Source organism: Moschus berezovskii, chromosome 8, assembly GCF_049115385.1.
Source record: "Moschus berezovskii isolate FMDL1 chromosome 8, NW_MosBer_1.0, whole genome shotgun sequence".
NCBI lineage: Eukaryota > Metazoa > Chordata > Mammalia > Artiodactyla > Moschidae > Moschus > Moschus berezovskii.
In genome coordinates this window covers 7603982-7623794 of record NC_142467.1, presented here as the reverse complement: position 1 = coordinate 7623794, position 19813 = coordinate 7603982, and positions in this window count along the sequence as shown.

Here is a 19813-nt window from a genome sequence, read left to right as displayed (position 1 = left end):
GCTATTCTTTCCTAAAGGTCTGTGAGTGAGGCTGTGAGTTTCATATCTTCTCAGGAGTGTAGTGGCTGGTTGGAAACTGAACTGTGGCGCTTAAAATTTAAATGAAAATTGTTTGATATTCAGAAGATTTTATTTTCAAAAATTTTACCAAGTGCTGTAGTAAACTGATACCTGTATCCATGTAAATAAGCATACATATATATATATACACAAATATATATATTTATATGTGTATAAATTCAGTTTATCAAAGTCTGTGTGGATATACATGTCACATGATTTACACATTTTTTGAATATGAAAAAAGAAGATTAAGAAAGGGTATATAGTAGTAGTCAAATCAGGACGATATTCCTAGTATCTAATTTTTAGTAAATTGATTATTAGCTTCCTTTTCAGTTTTAAAACACACAGACAAAGCTAAGGATCAATATTTAAATGTCTTATCTGTTTTATTTGACTGGAAATATGGAGTCTTGATTACTAAACATTCTTGTAAAAAGGCTTTAAGATAGTTCTCATATTGTCTCTATTTAATTAAACTTTTGGGCTTCCCTGGTGGCTCAGAGGTTAAAGCGTCTGCCTCCAATGAGGGAGACCCGGGTTCGATCCCTGGGTCGGGAAGATCCCCTGGAGAAGGAAACGGTAACCCACTCCAGTATTCTTGCCTGGAGAATCCCATGGACGGAGAAGCCTGGTAGGCTACAGTCCACGGGGTCGCAAAGAGTCGGACACGACTGAGCGACGGAACGGACGGACGGACGAATTAAACTTTTTATGCCTTGATCATAGGAAATAAAGAGTACAAAGCATTAACATGACTGAAGCTGGATGTGCATATATGGGTATTTATCATATGAATTTATGTATATTTTCCCCATATTTGAAAATAAAACATTAATGTGGTCAATAAATATTGATTGACAGAGAATAATAATAAATAGAAACTGAAACATGCCCTCAGACTCTACTGATTTCAAAATATATCCAAACTGCATACCCCAACATAAACCTTTCCTCAAAACTTACCCTTCTGACTACTTGCTTGGACCCAGAAACTGACTCTAACCAAACAGCTGAATTTCAGCCACCACGAAACACCCTGGAAGTAGCATTAAGGGAGATTGGCGACTGTCAAGAATTTTAACTCGTTCAAAGTGTATTCACTTTTGCCTGGTCAATTTCGTCATGGGAATGGTGTTTCTGTTTTATATAATCTGGTTTCCTGTGTGTATACAAGTGACTTTTCAATGTTAGAAATTCCCCATCAGAATGCTCTTAAATAGTGCTATTCTGGCTCTGAAAGGTGGTGGATGAATTAACATGGGAATCTTTGTGTAGACAGTATTCATTATTCTTAGTTAGAAAGTCATATTTTCTGATGGCCATGGAAGGGCTTTATTTTGTTTCTAATTCTCGGTTGGCAACTAAATCAAAAACCCATTTCCAGTAGCTGCCAGTACATAGCTCCCGTATTCCTACGCTTCATTTTCTTCAGCTTCCCTGTAAAGTGTGAAGTGATAAAGCTGCTGAATAATCTTCTCTTGCAAAGGGCATTAGTAGACACCTAGTTCGTATTTTCTTTTGTTCAGTTTCTCACTAAATACAGCTTTGTCTTGATCTTCTAATCTCCAGTTATAAACGCCTTCATTACAATCTGAGGGAAATTGTGCTCGTAAACATGGTGAATTGGGAAATGTCTTTAAAAATCTCTAGTCTGTTATATAATTCCAGTAACAGGGAAATACTTTGTGATATATTTGAAAATACTTTAACTGTGGAATATATTGCCTTCTTCTTTCAGAGTTTTTTTAAACTTATTATTTGTAAGGTTTTAAAATAGTGAAAGGACCATATCAGAGGTAATTTTGGCAATCCCAGAGGTAGTCCCTGCATATAGTACCATCTGTAGAAAGATACCAGTGACAAATTGCCTATTAGGGCAAGTTGTACATTTTTGTTATGTCTTGGGATCCCTTTCAAATCAATACTATCTTTTCTTTAATCGTAGTAAGGAAGAGATCCAATGGATTAAAATATCAATAAAGTTGAAATAGTATTACATTTTGAAAATGTGAACTAACTAGTCCAATATTTCTTGAAGAACACATTATTAAATTGGTTCATCAGCTTAATTACTTTTTTTTAAATTTAAGGTCTTTGAATATACAGTGACTCTGGATCACGATTTAAATGGTAGGCTTTCATACTGAACTAAGTATAGTGACAATCATTTTGACATCTGTCCATCAGCTTATTTATTCTGCCTGATGTAGTGTTACAATATGTATATTTCTGAATTTTAGGTAAAAAACCCAGGTAATCTAGAAAAAAATACTTTTCAAATTAAATTAATTAAAACTTATTTTTGAGTTAGAGGTAAAAAGCTTATAACACTCTTAAACAAAAATTTCTATATTTTATTATGTCCTTTTGAAAAATAAATCATTGATTTGGGGAAATACTTTCTTATAAAGTCTAAATATTGATACTGACCTCTGGAAAAAATAAAAAAAAAACAGCAACATGAAGAATAGAATAAATATTTCCATATTATTTTCCTATAAATTTATTTTTAGAAATAGTAACTTTGAAATAAGTGGGGCCAAAGTCTAAAACTGTGAAATAAGAGCATTATATTAGCTCAAAGGAACCCTTGTGGCTCAGCTGATAAAGAATCTGCCTGCAATGCAGGAGACCTGGGTTCAATCCCTGGGCTGGGGAGATCCCCTGGAGAAGGGAACAACTACCGACTCCAGTATTCTGGCCTGGAATATTCCAAACTGTTTAAGTTAGAATAACACTCAGCATTTTGGAGTTTTCAATCTCAGGAGACAGATGTGTTCAGTCTTGCAATATTTTCATTGTATGCTTTTTCCAGACACCACTAGAGGCCACACAACTCCAAAAATAAATGAGTGATAACATGGATTGCTAATGAAAGCATAAAAGGAAACAGAAAGTTAAGTGGAAGGATTACCACTGTCTGCATAGTAAGATTTTGAATTCAGATTTTCCCTGGAAGACTTTAGATGGCCCTTGTGAAGTCATTAACACTTCTGCACCTTTTATTTCCTTCTCTATTGCAACATATTCTAATGTTGCACATCTCTTACACACATCCATTTACACAGAATACATGTGTGTGTGTGTGTGCGCGCGTTATTTTCTCAGTCGTGTCCAACCCTTTGGCAACCCCATGGAATGTAGCCTGCCAGGCTCCTCTGTCCATGGGATTTCCCAGGCAAGAGTACTGGAGTGGGTTGCTATTTCCTTCCCTAGGGAATCTTCTTGACTGAGGGATCAAACTAAGGTCTCCTGCATTGCAGACAGATTCTTTACCATCTGAGCCACCAGGAAAGCCCATAAATATATATATGTAACTGCCCACAGCAAACAGAATCTTGAATGAAATATAATTCTGAACCTTCTGAATTATCCATTAGATAACTGAATTTTAAAATGTACCGTATTATAGATTGCTAAAAAGTTGCTTGCTTTCTTTTTATGTTTATTTTTATATTAGGAAAAAAGACTTTAAATAAAAGTTTATATTTGTAACAAAAATATGGCCATTCTCAGTGTCAAACTTCACATTATGCCACAAACATATTTTTATAATAAGTATGTGAAGACCTGCGGAGACAAACGTGGAGACAAACTGCCTTGTTTCTCCAAGAGCACACCTCCTCCCACATGGTCTGAGAATAGTGTGGGGATAATGTTTCATTGCCAGTAAACAGACCCGTCTTCTGGATCTTTTCTTACATCCTAAGTAAAATTAAATGTAGCATTTTCAGCCTGGTTTCCAAATGTTGTGTCTGCCAGTCAGCAGCTTGTCACCTTGAGCAGACTTAACCAATTAGTTCAGTTCTCTGGTTCCTGGCTAGACTGGAATTGTAGGAAGCTTTTAGGGCAACTCCATGGAAGTTTAAAAAGTGGCCTTTATGGTGAATAAGTAGCGTCTAGGCTCTGGGAATTTGTTTTGTGAAAAACCAGTAGCACTGGGCTGATTTTTATAGAAGACATAATAATATTTCCAGGCTTTTTTCTGAGCACCTTTCATTGTGGGCACCTCTATTTTCCTGATGAGTAAACATAGCTTCCCTTTCTTTTTCAGCTAGAGAAAAAATGTAAATGCCATCAAGATAGCAGAGTAATATCTAAGGCAGAGTTCCCCAGATTTTTAAACTGGAGCTGCTCACATTGACAATTACTAGGTGATACTATTTCAGAATTAACAGATTTGAATTCTACAGGACTTTTCTTCTGTCCAGAAGGATATGAAAACTCTTCAGGGGATATAGAGGCACATAAGGCACAGTGTTTCCTCCCAGGAAAATAGCAACATAGATATAAACTTTAGAGTTTATCTTTAATAACAATCTAACTGCATGCTATTTTCTGAGATACATCTGAAGTAGTTAGAATAAAAAACTAGTAAGAGATGGAGAATTATCACAAGCAAGATAGGAAAGCAGAATGGCAATACTATTCTTGAAGAGTTCAAAGCAGAAAGTGTTAAAAAAAAATAAGTGCCTACTTTATATCATGAAAAATGACTACAGCATTTAGAAAAGCTCAAAAAATTAATATTTGCCCTCTAAACAAGATAGCTTGTGGACACACAAAAAATATGTTATGAGCACAATGAAATATAGATAAAGACTATTGATAAGATTCTTTGAAGCAACATTATCAATGTTTAAAAATTAAATGAGCTAAAATTAAGAGGTATAATGACTCCTGAGTAATTTAAGTAATTTTGAGATATGTAGATATCCTTGAGATATATATATATATGTTATATATAATTTGTCTTTGGATATGGGGCTGCTTCTCATACCTAATATATTTAAGTGTATTTTGCATTATATTTATACAGCACATAAAATTATATATATAGGAATCTACATAGATATGCTGTTTAAAGAAAAAAGCCTACATGAGATAAAAAAATCAATGAATTCCAAAATTCAGATGTTCTATGTTTTTGCTGTAAACACCTTAAAAATGACTGTAAACTATTACAAACTTTAAATATTGATAGCTTTTGGCACTCATAAAAATTATCATGCCAAGTTATTATTATATGATGGAGAAAGGAATGGCAACCCACTCCAGTATTCTTGCCTGGAAAATACCATGGACAGAGGAGTCTGGCAGCCTACAGTCCGTGGGGTCCCAGAGAACTGGACACAACTGAGTGATTGAGCACAGCTCTAGCATGAAGACATAACTGAAGAGATATTTAGTGTGCACGTGCAGGAGCATTTTATGTTTTAAATGTGTCAATACTACCTAAATCTAGACTAAGTGTTGGTCAGACAAGCTTCTTCTTAAATGAATATAAACTGTTTCTAAAATCTATGTAGAAGGAAAGGGCCAAGAATTGTCAAATCTTACCAGTAAAAGAAAATAAAATAGGGAATCAGATTGACAATCTTAGTATAAAATGGAACTATTATTGTGTGTGGGTCATTCTAGGATAAGTAATTGACAATAGAAGAAAGTGGAGGATTATTAAAAAGACCCCTGCTTCGGAGAAATTTTGCTTTATGACAGATGTGAGATGGCAGAATTTTGGGCAGAAGAATAACTGTTATGTAAGTGGACTTGGAAAATGCAGGTTTCTGGACCAAACAGCAATAAAACAATGATACGTGAAAGCCTGTCAGATTTCACTGTATACAAATTAAGAACTTTAGCTCGTGAAAATGTGTTTAGTGAGAAGACAGAACACAGACTGGCATTAGATATTTGCAATATATATAAACAACAAAATACTGATTTTCAAATATATAACTCTTACAGGACAATAAATAGGCAAGTAAACAAAACTGAAAAAATATTTGGGCATGAACAGGTATTTTGCAGGAAAAGTAATGCAAATTGAAATGTGCAATAATCACAAAATTACAAATCAAGTTAGCTATACGATGCTATTTTAGATTCATTCATTAGGTAGAAGTTAAGTCTGACTCTACTGAGTTTCACATGTGATGTGCATCACTGGGGTCAATTATGCTGGTAGGAGAATAAATTGTGTAATAAGTATGGAAAACAATTTCACTTTGTCTTGTAAAGTGAACTTTTGTTTCCCCTGTAATCCAATAATTTAACTAAGTATTTACATTGTACAGGAAACAGGTATCAAGACAATCCCCAAGAACAAGAAGTGCAAAAAAGCAAATTGGCTTTCTGAGGAGGCCTTACAAAGAGCTGTGAGAAGAAGAGAAGCGAAAAGCAAAGGAGAAAAGGAAAGATATACCCATTTGAATGCAGCATTCCAAAGAATAGCAAGGAGAGATAAGAAAGCCTGATCAGCGATCAATGCAAAGAAATAGAGGAAAACAATAGAATGGGAAAGACTAGAGATCTCTTCTAGAAAATTAGAGATAACAAGGGAACATTTCATGCAAAGATGGGCTCGATAAAGGACAGAAATGGTATGGACCTAACAGAAGCAGAAGATATTAAGAAGAGGTGGCAAGAATACACAGAAGAACTGTACAAAAAGGATCTTCACGACCAAGATAATCACGATGGTGTGATCACGCACCTAGAGCCAGGGATCCTGGAATGTGAAGTCAAGTGGGCCTTAGGAAGCATCACTGGGAACAAAGCTAGTGGAGCTGATGGAATTCCAGCTAAGCTAGTTCAAATCCTGAAAGATGATGCTGTGAAAGTGCTGCACTCAATACTCCAGCAAATTTGGAAAACTCAGCAGTGGCCACTGGACTAGAAAAGGTCAGTTTTCATTCTAATCCCAAAGCAAGGTAATACCAAAGAATGCTCAAACTACCGCACAATTACACTCATCTCACATGCTAGTAAAGTCATGCTCAAAATTCTCCAAGCCAGGCTTCAGTAATACGTGAACCATGAACTTCAGATGTTCAAGCTGCATTCAGAAAAGGCAGAGGAACTAGAGATCAAATTATCAACATCCGCTGGATCATGGAAAAAGCAAGAGAGTTCCAGAAAAACATCTATTTCTGCTTCAATGACTATGCCAGAGCCTTTGACTGTGTGGCTCACAATAAACTGTGGAACATTCTGAAAGAGATGGGAATCCCAGACCACCTGACCTGCCTCTTGAGAAACCTGTATGCAGGTCAGGAAGCAACAGTTAGAACTGGACATGGAACAATAGACTGGTTCCAAATAGGAAAAGGAGTACATCAAGGCTGTATATTATCACCTGACTTATTTAATTTATATGCAGGGTACATCATGAGGATCGCTAGGCTGGAAGAAGCACAAGCTGGAGTCAAGATTGCTGGGAGAAATATCAATAACCTCGGATATACAGATGCCTTTGCTGGTGCTGCTGCTAAGTCAATTCAGTCGTGTCTAACTCTGTGTGACCCCATAGAAGGCACCCCACCAGGCTCCTCTGTCCCTGGAATTCTCCAGGCAAGAACACTGGAGTGGGTTGCCATTTCCTACTCCAGGGCATGAAAGTGAAAAGTGAAAGTGAAGGCGCTCAGTCGTGTCTGACTCTTCACGACCCCATGGACTGCAGCCCACCAGGGTCCTCTGTCCCTGGGATTCTCCAGGCAAAAGTACTTGAGTGGGTGCCAGTTACTACACCAGGCGTTACTACTCTGGGAGTTGGTGATGGACAGGGAAGCCTGGCGTGCTGCAGTCCATGGGGTCGCAAAGAGTCAGACAGGACTGAGCAACTGAACTAACTCCAGGGGATCATCCTGACCCAGCGATTGAACCTACATCTCTTGCATTGACAGGCAGATTCTTTGCCACTGTACCACCTGGGAACCTCTCCGCCCCACTCAAAAAAAAAAAAAAAAAAACTCTGAAACATCATAAATGCTTTAAATAGATAAATTAGATAGATAAATAAAAAATAATAGTAAATAGATAAATTTTACTGCAATCACAAAATGGAATATTATGCATCAGGAAAATTAAATGAATTGCAGCTGTATGCATAACATAGATAATTGTTATGATAGCAAAGAATTGGAAAAATGACATGCAGTATGATGACCTTTATATAAACTTCAAAAAAGGAAATGTAAACTGATATTTTTCACATACAAAAAGACGAGACTTTCTAGTGAAACAGTGGATGTGAAAAGTTTGTTAATATAAGAAATATGATTAGAAAAATAGAAATGAATGGTAATGAAGTGCTTAGTTGAGCAAAGAGTGTGTGGTCAGATTAACAGTGTATTCGCTTTTGATTAAAGAATAAATGAACATATTCTCCCTGAAAAACAATTTATTAATATCTAAAGAAGTTTTAAAACTTTTTTTCGGAATAGTGATCCTTAGAATCAGTTCTTAGAAATAATCAGTGTACAAAGTTTTATAGGTAAAGATATCCTTCACATTATGATTGACAGTAAAAATTAGAAATAAATGAAATGTAAACTATTATGATTCAATAAATTATAGTGTATACATAAAATGGATGTTAAGCAATCATTAAAATGATGTTTTCAACTTTTTAGAATAATCATTTAATTATTTTATACAAACTAATATATACTTAATAAAATTATTTTAAGAATCAAGCAGAAGAATCAAGAAAAAGAACAATAATATATCTTCATCCACAAATTACACCTTGGGCAAATATCATTCCTAGTTTGTATTCCTCTCTCTCTTCACATACATACGCACATAAATGTGTATATATCTTATATTTATTTACATAAAATGAATGAATGATACAATGATCCTCATGATGTACTCTGCATATTTTATATGTGTATATTATACACAGGGAGATTCCCTGAGTTTATTAATTTTCAGGAATATCTTTCTATTGCCATTGTATATGTGTGTGTTAATGTGCTCAGTTATGTCTGACTCTTTGTGATCCCATGGACCATAGCCTGCCAGGCTCTTCTGTCCATGAGATTCTCCAAGTAAGAATACTGAAGTTGTTTGCCATTCCCTTCTCCAGGGGATCTTCCCAACTCAGGGATCGAACCCGCATCTCTTAACTCTCCTGCACTGGCAAGTAAGTTCTTTACCACTAGTGCCACCTGCGTTGTTTTGGAAGTACAGAAAAAAAAAAAAAATCCTGAATTGTATAAGTAAAGAAATAATTATTTGCATTTACAGTTATGTTTTTTTAAGTTCACATGTAATATGTGATTAACTGGTAGAAGCTTGTTTATGAAGTCTATTAAATATATGGTATAAAGAAAGGTTAAATACAATAATGTGCAAATGTGAAAATTTTTGAGGGCCAGATGATGGTTTAACCTTAAATGAGTTTCATAAAATCAAAATTTATTCGGTTTTATGTCTAGCACTCACTACATAGGAAGTAAATTCTTTTCAATCCCCTTTATTTTCTGAGTCTCCATGCTTGAAGATAGTGGATGTGTTAGTATCTTGCAGAACTAGTTTTGTTTACCCACTATGACTTCTGGTTCCCAATGACCAGGCCCATTTCAAAATCAAGGCTGGATTTGGCAGAATATTGCCACCGTTTTGTTTTATCAAGCTCCAAACATGAAACAAAGATATGAGTAACAGCTCTTTTCACCTTCTTAAAGAAAAGATTGTATTAATATATACCTGAATCATCCCAAATAACTTTAGGGCTCTGAAACACAAGAGCCATTTATCATATTTGGCTTCCTTCACTTCAACAAATGCAAAACAGGACACTTTAAGAACTCCCCAGAATTTAGAGGGTTAAAATTACAGTATTCAAAAATGAAGTTACTCATGTAAGATTAAAAATTTGCTGACAGTAAGTTTGGGAGTCATGATGGCTTCAAATACGTATAGTTTGGTCACAGACTATTGGCTTGAAGAATAACCACAGCAAGAAAGATTGGGCTTTTGTGTCTGCTCTTCCCATGTGAGGTATATTATACATAACACACTGCTCTTCGCGTTAGGAGGTGAGAGGCGCATATCTTGACTTAATTGGAAATATCTTTATCCCCTGGAAAAGATGCTTCACAAAGCCCAGCTCGGGCAAGGACGTTCACAATGCAAAGTACAAAGCAGACTAGTGCAGCCGCGGAAACGAGGAACTGGATGGACTGCAGGCACAGCTCTTCAGTTCATTACAAACTGAGTTAGGCCTGGACTATTTCATTTTGGATTGTTTTTTGCAACCTTATAATCTCTTTAATGGCAGTAATTTGTTAATAAACCAGCGGTAATGAAACAGAAGTATCTGTTTACAGCAGTGCCCATGTATTTCTTGTGCTTAAGCCTGCTTTCATTATTTACAGGGAAAGGTACACATTTGCTCTGGCATACATCAGTAATAGAAAACCACTTTATAGGAGGATAGGAAAGGACATCACCAGTAGCGTGTAATGTGTGTATCTGGAATCATTATTGCCCTCTTTGGAGTGTTTTTTCAACCTTAAAGCAATAGATCTTGAAGCAAGCTAAAAGCTGCAATACAAACATAGTTTATCTTTAGTCCTTTAAACAATATCTCTTTGACCTGGATGGGCTCTCTGCATCAGCAGTTACCTCTTCAGTTTTTCTCACTTCTTGACTTGGGAACCTACACTCTAGTCTGAACCAATAGTAATTCTAGAAACAAAATTATATTTCAAAGATATTTGAATTTATTTTTCCTTACATCTACAGAAGTTTATTTTTTCTTCTGTTTCATGTCTATTGATAGCACAGTAGGTTTGTGTCTATAATCTGTATAAGATATTGAGGATTCTTGATGAAAACATCAAGAAAACAATCACAATTCCCCAAATCTAAAATAACAGTAATGAAAAATTCAATTCATTGAAAATAAGTAATATAATTTTTAATACTCTGAAGAGAAAGACCAGCTTTTATTTCAGTTTTGAAAAATTTATTTTAGTTAATTTTAATAAATGAATTCAGATATCTTTTAAAGACATTCATTATTTAAAATGTATTTTGCATTTGATAAATTTTTCTCAGTATGACAGCACAGAATGCTATATGAGAAGAAAGGCTCTCTATAATGCAATTCTTTAAGTCTATTGTAAGAAAAATCCCTTTATAACACAGTTTATGTTGCAGTACTCTGTCATGTCTTTCATAAAAGTCTGAATTCTTTGAAAGTTGGTAGACAGTTACAACAGAAGGTTATAAAAGCTTTATCTATTATGTCAAAACATGGTCTATTAATTAATAAAGAATTGGCAAGAGAAGTCTTAGCATTTTAATGATTCCAAAGTCACGGATTTTCTGTATCATAGGACTTGCCTAAAATGCCAATCTGCATATGTCATTTTGCCGTATATCAACCATGATGCAATTCCTAACTAAATCCCACTGCATGGCTGGTGGCATAGCATAACCCTTTTTAGTCAGCTTCCTCATATGTAAAAAAGGAGCAGTGACAATTCCTGCCATAGGTGGAATTTATTCCTAAAGAAGATCTTGCATCAGAACACAAAACGGAAATAGAGGAAACATTTGTTTAACATTAGCGTATTGACAGTATATGTCAAGGAAGTAGTGAAGGCATCATTTTCAGTGGTGTTTATTGGGCTGTACATTCGTGGCTTGAAACTGAGATTAAGGGATGGGGGATTTTATGTGCCTATTAACATAATTTTCCTGCGACTAATTCTATAAGATTGTAAAACAAACTGTGAAATAATTCATGAAAAATATGAAGTCAGTGTACTTCGGAAAAGTCGTTCTGTTCATAAGTGTTGCTCCTGTCCAGTCACTAGCCCTTTCGATACCACAGGCAGGCACAGACACAGAACTAACAGAACTATATCCCGGGGAAGGCAGGAGGCGTGTGTCTATGGAAGAAAACTGGAATGTTCTCATGAACCTCCTGCAGAATCTGCCAAATGTGCGTGATTGGTTTCACCTCTTCAGATCATCTCCTGTGGCTCAGCACTGAGAGAAAGATCAGCTACCTAATTCTCCAGGCTTGGTGCAAAGGAAAATGTAAGACCGCTTTCTTCGAATAGCAGGAAACAAAGGCTAGCCAAGCATGTCAAATAAAATCCCTTTCTTCCGTGCTTCTTTTACCTCTGTCACAACCTGAATTATATATTTTTAAAAATTTACTATGTAATAGGCTGCCCTTTGGGCACGGGGATTTCTGGCGGGCTAGTGCAGAGATTCACAGGCCCTTCGGGGGCCTTGGCTCTGTGTGACAAGTGTGCAAGTGTGTAAGGCCCACCCGCTGCCCGGTGCCCACCTCCTGCCAGACACCAGACCAACACTCTGACTCTCGTAGTGAGCCAGGGGGTCAAGCGGGCTCAAACCACAGAGGACAGACAGCCTCGGGAGTCACTGTGACCTCTGCCCCAGGAGCTATCAGCTGCCTGGATGGGGTGGTGTAGATAGGGAGAGGTTGGGGGGGTTGGTGGAAGAGACTGGCCCCTGTGTGTCTCCTGCGGGTTGTGCCAAGGAGAAGGATAATCACCCCTCATCTCACCAGGACCAGCCTTCACCTTCTGGGCATTGGTGACCAGCCCAGGCTGGCAGTGCAGGGCGGAAGCTGCGTCTCCTGGAGGGAGAAGGGGCCGAGGTTCTAAGTCTCCGGGGGGGGGACTCCCTTGCAAATCCCACGTTCAAAGCTAAAATTCTTCAGAATTGCAAGGCAGCGAGCAATGACGCCTTAAACCCCAGGTGGGGTGCCGGGCGCAGGCAGCGTTTCTGCCGCTGCTCTGGGTGCGGGCGGGTGAGGACCACCCTGGCCCAGAGGAGGCGCGAGGCATGGAACCTGTACTGCCGGGCTTTGAGCAGATCACTCCTGATGTGTAGGACGCGCCTTCTGGAAGCATCAAGAAATGCTGGAATAGTGGTATTTCAGTTAAAATTATTTATGAATCAAGATCCAAGTAGTGTCCTGTGAGTGAGGATCCTGTGGAGTGGACCGTCTCTGGAGCTTTTGCCTGGCCTGCCCCCGACCTGGCTTCCCAGCCAGTCTAACTGCCTTGGGGACCTCCCCACAGCGGGGTTTGTGTTGATTATCCTACTGATCCTCCTGCCTGCCTTTCTCACTGCCTTCCTTGACTAGGGTCACTAAATGTTCCCATTTCAATAGATAGCCCCTATTAGGGTTCTCTGTGTGATTTAATTAAACAAGGTCCTCCCTGGAATTCAGAGGCAAAATGCTCTCTGAAATGGAAACAGGAATACCCATGAAACATGTGAAATTAGGTGGAAAGATCTCAAGGGTGCTGTTTCTATTACTTTTCTCTTTAGAGAAATCTGCTTGTTCTCTCACCCCTCCCTGCCCCCAGCTTCATCCTGAGAGTGAGGATAGGAATGCGTCCTCTACTCTTGACCAAAAGGCCTCCTCCTCGCCTGCTCCAGCCTGCTCAGGACATTGTTTTGTCCCACCCACTCGAGACAACACTTGCCATATAGTCTAGAGAATTTGGCAACCAACTCAGGGTCTTGTCGTCACTTCAGGTCTCACAGGTCACCCTGGGAAACTCAAGGGCTGTTTGCGTGATGAGCCAGCTCCAGAGCCATCTGATTTTCAAGGGGAAAGCCCCGTATCTCTTCCGAGGCAACCCACACCGGAGGTTTCAGCGCAGCTAGTCTCCGTGACAGCTCCAGCAGATTTGGAGGTCCACGTCTCCCTCTTACGCAGCCGCCAGTTTCTTTAGGCGTCTCTCAGCTTGCTCTTCCCTCCACTTGCTCTTCTGCACCCATCACAACTTGCAGAGCCTTGCCTTCCCCTCCGCCCCTGGAGCTTCCAAGCCCTCCTGTGGTGCCCATTGCTTTCATTTTGCACTCTCAAATCCTTGGGCTCTCACATAATTCTTACTGTGTTTTTTGTCGCTGTTGTTGTTGTGTTCAACACAGCCACTTGGCAAAATTTCAACTTTGATTCCACTCGCATCCTCCTCCTCTGGGTCTGTGCCTTGTAAGTGATATAATGAAGGGGGGAAATCTCGAGCTTTGCTTCAAATCTTTTAGAGCCTACATTTGGCCGGACCTTCGTTGTCCTCCAGAATTTAGTGTTGGTAGCCACAGCCAGCTTTTGCACCCATTCCCTGGGTGTGCGCTCACTGTTTTGTCCCTTTCCTCCTGTACTGGAGTCTATCTAAGTAGACCCAGCAAACGACTTTCCTACTTCACGGAAAAGCTGGAAGCTGAACGTTTTCACATATTTACTTCCTCTTCCTCTCAAAACGATAAAGATATATGTATCTCTGCTAACTCCACTCCTCTACATTCTGACTCTGTGCATGAACAGAAGGGTTTCCTGGTCCCTCTTTGGGAAATATGCTTCTCCTAATCATCTATTCTCTCTTATCTTTAGAAGCATCTTACTGTTTGTCTGTTTTCCTCCAACATATAAACAGTTGCTAATTTTCCCCTCTGTGTGTGTGTGTGTGTGTGTGTGTGTGTGTATTATATATAAAACAAAAATTATTTTTCCCATATCATTTTACTTTGTCTCTATTTCACAGTTAAAGCTTTTGAAAGACTATTCTCTATTGGCTGTCACAGGTCCTCACATCTCATTTATAAGCAAACATTCACCCCCAATTCATTTCTAAACATCCTGGGGACACCAAAGATGTTCTAAAGACACTTTATTCTCTTATCCAGTGTAACTTACTTGAGGTGATTGGTATCATTGGTTGTCTTTGCTTCTTGATTCTACCTTGCATAGGTGCTAATTCACATAAACATTTGCTATTTACCTTTCTCTTTTAAACAATTTTCTTCTTCCTTCTGTGACCACTACTGCTTTGTCCCTTTCCTAGGCTTCTCTCTCTCTCTCTTTTTTTTCTGTTTCAATTTGGGAGAAATCAGGACACATTTTTTTTCTTCAATTTCTAGATGAAATTATCCAAATATATGAGTTTTGGGCTCCTGCTTCTGACTAAAATGGAATAAGGAAGATGGAATTTTTCCTCCTGCCTAAACAACTAAAAAATATGAGTAAGTCTATGAAACTTTTATTTTCTTAACACTGCAGATCAAGCAATCAAAGCCAGCGAGCCATGAGAGATAGGAAATCAGTGAAATGAGAACTGATTGTCCAAGTTTAGTGCTTCAAGGACTTTCTAGGTCATAGTTCAGTAACGTGGGCAACAAGGAGGGATTCAGCAGACTCACTGGGGTGAAGGAGCAATGCTGAGAAGAGAGGGCAGAGGAACCGAGGGGATCTGCAGAGGCCCTCTAGTCCTCAGCAGAGTACTGACGGGCAGAATTTTTGAGGGAGCTATTTGAGGCAGGAAAAGATCACCCTAAAGGGTTAGAAGAAACAGTGTCTAGAGCTCACGTAGGGCTGGGAAGAGTACCTGTTCCCCACTTTGATTGGACAGCTACATAATATGTGTGACATTTAATACAGTTCTCAGAATGCCTTTCTCAGTATTGGGGAATTATTATCCCAAGAGTAAATGCTGCTTTGGTCCCACTTAACAAGTCTTAAGAGGAAGACTGAAAGGCTCTAACCATTTACAAGTAAGTTAACTGTGTCCCAGAGCAAAGCTCAATAATAAATATAGTAACATGAAAATATCTACTACTCAGCAAGGTAAAATGTACCATGTATGGCATATCATAAAAAATGTAAGGAATCTTTTGGAGCAGAAAGATATGACCTATAAAGGGGAGAAAATCCATTAAATAAAAATTAACCTGGAAGTGACGCAGATATTAGAATTAACAGGTGGCATAGATGTTCACTGTGTTCCATGTATTATAGTAGATGGAAGAGAGACTGATAATGTGTAGTTAAATGGAAGATTTAAAAGACCCGAAACAAACTTACAGAAATAAAAACTACAATGTCCGAGAAAGAAAATCACTGAAAGATGTTAATTGATTCTGTATTATAGAGGATAATATTAGTAAATTTGAAGCTATAAAAATTCTGCCAAAAAAAAAACAGGGAAAAATAAAACTAAAAACAGAAACATATATGCCTGTGGGTTGACTCTTCAAGTGGCCCATTATATCTATAACTACAGTTCCCAAAAGAGAGTAAGAAACAGAAAATTCATTTTTGGAAATTATCACCAAAAAGGTTCCTAATACGATGAAAATTATTAACTCACAAATCCTACGAACTTAGTAAGCCCCAAACACAGACACATTACTTTCAACTTCCAGATATTTGTGACTATCAACTAGGAAAGACATACCTCCTAGATTAACTCCTTTTTTATATAATCAACAACTTATTAGATGGCCTTAACTGGATGTCCTGTGTATATGGATACCTTAGAGGAAACATGGCTAATGGTTCACCTATTTGTGAACCAGTATTTACTGAGGCACTGATACGTTCCCAACAATGCAATAGAAATCAAAATTAGACAATAGAAAAGAAATTGCCTTTGGACATTAGTTCAGTTCATTTCAGTTCAGTTCAGTCACTCAGTTGTGTCCGACTCTCCGCGACCCCATGAATCACAGCACGCCAGGCTTCCCTGTCCATCACCAACTCCCGGAGTTCACTCAAACTCATGTCCATCGAGTCGGTGATGCCATCCAGCCATCTCATTCTCTGTCGTCCCCTTCTCCTCCCGCCCCCAACCTTTCCCAGCATCAGAGTCTTTTCCAGTGAGTCAACTCTTCGCATGAGGTGGCCAAAGTATTGCAGTTTCAGCTTTAGCGTCATTCCTTCCAATGAACACCCAGGATCGATCTCCCTTAGAATGGACTGGTTGGATCTCCTTGCAGTCCAAGGGACTCTCAAGAGTCTTCTCCAGCACCACAGTTCAAAAGCATCTATTCTTCGGTGATCAGCTTTCTTCACAGTCCAACTCTCACATCCATACATGACCACGGGAAAAACCATAGCCTTGACTAGCTGGACCTTTGTTGGCAAAGTAATGTCTCTGCTTTTCAATATATTATAAAGGTTGATCATAACTTTCCTTCCAAGGAGCAAGTGTCTTTTAATTTCATGTCTGCAATCACCATCTGCAGTGATTTTGGAGCCCAAAAAAATAAAGTCTGACACTGTTTCCACTGTTTTTCCATCTATTTCCCATGAAGTGATGGGACCAGATGCCATGATCTTTGTTTTCTGAATGTTGAGCTTCAAGCCAACCTTTTCACTCTCCTCTTTCACTCTCATCAAGAGGCTTTTGAGTTCCTCTTCACTTTCTGCCATAAGGGTGGTGTCATCTGCATATCTGAGATTATTGATATTTCTCCCAGCAATCTTGATTCCAGCTTGTGGTTCCTCCAGCCCAGCATTCCTCATGACGTACTCTGCATAGAAGTTAAATAAGCAAGGTGACAATATACAGCCTTGACACACTCCCTTTCCTATTTGGAACCAGTCTGTTGTTCCATGTCCAGTTCTAACTGTTGCTTCCTGACCTGCATACAGGTTTCTCAAGAGGCAGGTCAGGTGGTCTGGGATTCCCATCTCTTTCAGAATGTTCCACAGTTTATTGTGATCGACACAGTCAAAGGCTTTGGCATAGTCAATGAAGCAGAAATAGATGTTTTTCTGGAACTCTCTTGCTTTCTCCATGATCCAGCAGATGTTGGCAATTTGATCTCTGGTGCCTCTGCCTTTTCTAAAACCTGCTTGAACATCTAGGAGTTCACGGTTCACGTATTGCTGAAGCCTGGCTTGGAGAATTTTGAGCATGACTTTACTAGCGTGTGAGATGAGTGCAATTGTGCGGTAGTTTGAACATTCTTTGGCATTGCCTTTCTTTGGGATTGGAATGAAGACTGACATTTTCCTGTCCTGTGGCCACTGCTGAGTTTTCCAGATTTTCTGGCATATTGAGTGCAGCACTTTCACAGCATCATCTTTCAAGATTTGAAATAGCTCAACTGGAATTCCATCACTTCCACTAGCTTTGTTCCTAGTGATGCTTTCTAAGGCCCACTTGACTTCACATTCCAAGATGTCTGGCTCTAGGTCAGTGATCACGTTATCGTGACTATCTTGTCGTGAAGATCTTTTTTGTACAGTTCTTCTGTGTATTCTTGCCACCTCTTCTTAATATCTTCTGCTTCTGTTAGGTCCATACCATTCCTGTCCTTTATCGAGCCCATCTTTGCATGAAATGTTCCCTTGGAATCTCTAATTTTCTTGAAGAGATCTTTTGTTTTTCCTATTCTGTTGTTTTCCTCTATTTCTTTGCATTGATCACTGAGGAAGGCTTTCTGATCTCTCCTTGCTATTCTTTGGAACTCTGCATTCAGATGCTTATATCTTTCCTTTTCTCCTTTGTTTTTCGCTTCTCTTCTTTTCACAGCTATTTGTAAGGCCTCCTCAGACAGCCATTTTGCTTTTTTGCATTTCTTTTTCATGGGGATGGTCTTGGTCCCTGTCTCCTTTACAATGTCGTGAACCTCCATCCAGAGTTCATCAGGCACTCTATCTATCAGATCTAGTCTCTTAAAACTATTTCTCACTTCCACTGTATAATCATAAGGGATTTGATTTAGGTCATACCTGAATAAGAGTCCATAAAAAAAAATATATATATATACATATATATGTATACATGCACACACAAAACTATATTTAAAATACAGTATGTTAGGTTTCATTACGGTGATGACTAAAAGATGAAAATACCATGGATCAGTTCAGTTCAGTCGCTTAGTCGTGTCTGACTCTTTGCGACCCCATGAACGCAGCATGCCAGGCCTCCCTGTCCATCACCAACTCCTGGAGTTTACCCAAACTCATGTCCATTGAGTCGGTGATGCCATCCAACCATCTCATCCTCTGTCGTCCCCTTCTTCTCCTGCCTTCAATCTTTCCCAGCGTCAGGGTCTTTTCAAAAGAGTCAGTTCTTCGCATCAGGTGACCAAAGTATTGGAGTTTCAACTTCAACAGCAGTCCTTCCAATGAACACACAGGACTGATCTCCTTAGGATGGACTGGTTGGAGAAACCAAATCTGACTGAGAGGGTCAGCTTAAAATGCACTGTTATTTCAGTTAAATGCTGAAAGTTGTACCTTGACACTTTTAACTGAGGTCTTTTGTGACATTGAAGCTGCACTGCATGGCAGGTAGGAGGCCTCACGACTCCAGTGCAATTCTCCTCCTCTGCCCAGAAATCTTCCTGCTCAGATATGCAGATGCCATGCTTATGGCAGAAAGCGAAGAAGAACTAAAGAGCCTCTTGATGAAAGTGAAAGAGGAGAGTGAAAAAGCTGGCTTAAAACAACATTCAAAAGACTAAGATCATGACATCTGGTCCCATCACTTTATGGGAAATAGATGGGGAAACAGTGGAAACAGTGTCAGACTTTATTTTTTTGGGCTCCAAAATCACTGCAGATGGTGATTGCAGCCATGAAATTAAAAGACGCTTACTCCTTGGAAGGAAAGTTATGATCAACCTTGATAATATATTAAAAAGCAGAGACATTACTTTGCCAATAAAGGTCCGTCTAGTCAAGGCTATGGTTTTTCCCGTGGTCATGTATGGATGTGAGAGTTGGACTGTGAAGAAAGCTGATCACCGAAGAATTGATGCTTTTGAACTGTGGTGTTGGAGAAGACTCTTGAGAGTCTCTTGTACCAGTCCTGTGTGTTAACTGGAAGGACTGATGTTGAAGCTGAAACTCCAATACTTTGACCACCTGATGCGAAGAACTGACTCATTTGAAAAGACCCTGATGCTGGGAAAGATTGAAGGCAGGAGGAGAAGGGGACGACAGAGGATGAGATGGTTGGATGGCATCGCGGAATTGATGGACATGAGTTTGAGTAAACTCCGGGAGTTGGTGATGGACAGGGAGGCCTGGTGTGCTGCAAGCCATGGGGTCACAAAGAGTCGGACAAGACTGAGCGACTGAACTGAACTGAACCCTTTGATCCAGAGGTTCATAGTCTCAGGGCCTCGTTTTCCTTTCCTGGGGTTTCCTCTGTCTTTTCATTCT